At 28.1% G+C, this 1,176-nt stretch overlaps 1 protein-coding gene across 9 annotated transcripts in view; it reads left to right on the forward strand.

Moving 5' to 3' along the window:
• The first annotated feature begins 220 nt into the window (after positions 1-220).
• LOC106460672 (TRAF-type zinc finger domain-containing protein 1-like) overlaps positions 221-1,176 on the forward strand; it is a 46,773-nt gene continuing 45,817 nt past the window's right edge. For 4 of the 9 annotated variants that reach the window (XM_022387436.1, XM_022387433.1, XM_022387437.1 and 1 more), the window contains exon 1: positions 222-362. The gene's annotated coding sequence lies outside the window, so the exon portion shown is untranslated. Of the gene's footprint in view, positions 363-702; positions 837-1,176 lie in introns of those variants that run through there. The other 5 variants (XM_022387438.1, XM_013920399.2, XM_022387439.1 and 2 more) reach the window with 3 other exon arrangements.

A 1,176-nucleotide genomic window follows, 5' to 3' on the forward strand; every position in this document is an offset into this window, starting at 1 on the left:
GATTATTATTTCTTTCAGTTTGTCTCCTAGCAAGTAAAATATTCTTTTGCAATGTTGATTTATTAGATAAATAACGTCAGTGAAAGGAACTAGATAATAATTATTCGCAAATATACATGTATTTGTTTCATAATTGAAAGTAATAAAACCAAATAAAACAACAGCCAAGTCATACTGACCCGCCATCTATATTGTATTAAGGATCTTTAGTGTTTTTGGTTCTGGTATTACTATGAGTTAATAATAACTTAGAACGTAAGGTTATTGTTCTGTGTCAGTATTTTAAAAACATATTTTACTAGATTGTGTCAGTCTTACCTTTAAATGTAACTGAAGAAACAGGAATCTATCTCAAAGTAAAGGTAGTTTTGGTGTTTCTTCAATTGGTTTTATTACAATTTATCAGTATATCATTATGTACTTTTTAATTTTAAAATATGTTTTGTTGATACGGTGATTTTAATTATAGTTAATTATTCTTAAATTCGTAAAACTAAAAGTAAGACTGAAAATGAAGTTGAATTTATAAGAAACTTATTTTTATCACTATATCATGTCTAAAACACGTTATTTCCAGCCTGTTTACCTTGTATTATTTATTTTAATTAGAAATATATTTTAGGGGATTCAGTTTTACATTTGAAAAACTATTGTGACATGTCTAAGTTACTGTTAGTTATATCAAGGCAGATTTTGCAAGTACTGAAGCAGACGAGTTACTAAAGTTTAACGTGCATGTAATTTATAAATGCCTAGTGGTGATTAGTTGCTTACTTAACATGACAAGATTTTTAATGTCCGTAGGCTGAGAATTTCCACTCAAAAATTGTAACAGTGTGAGTTATGTGATGGGTTTCATCGTTAGTTTTTATAACGTTTTTTAAGAAGACAAGGCCTAATTTTATGAAAAGTAACGTAAAAATAAACCTTGAATTGCTCTACATCGGGCAGCCTCTCTATTGTCTGTTAGCCTACTGTTAGTGTTACAATGTTAGGATACTACCATCTCATAATATACACTGATTACGGGGCCAAACTGTGAATAATTTCCTTCCTAATATACTTATTAATATTATACTATCTGTTGTAATTTAAATGAATTATAAAGTGTGTCAGTACACATACCACACACACACACACACACACATATATATATATATATATATATATATATAT

Source organism: Limulus polyphemus, unplaced genomic scaffold, assembly GCF_000517525.1.
Source record: "Limulus polyphemus unplaced genomic scaffold, Limulus_polyphemus-2.1.2 Scaffold813, whole genome shotgun sequence".
Classification (NCBI taxonomy): Eukaryota; Metazoa; Arthropoda; class Merostomata; order Xiphosura; family Limulidae; genus Limulus; species Limulus polyphemus.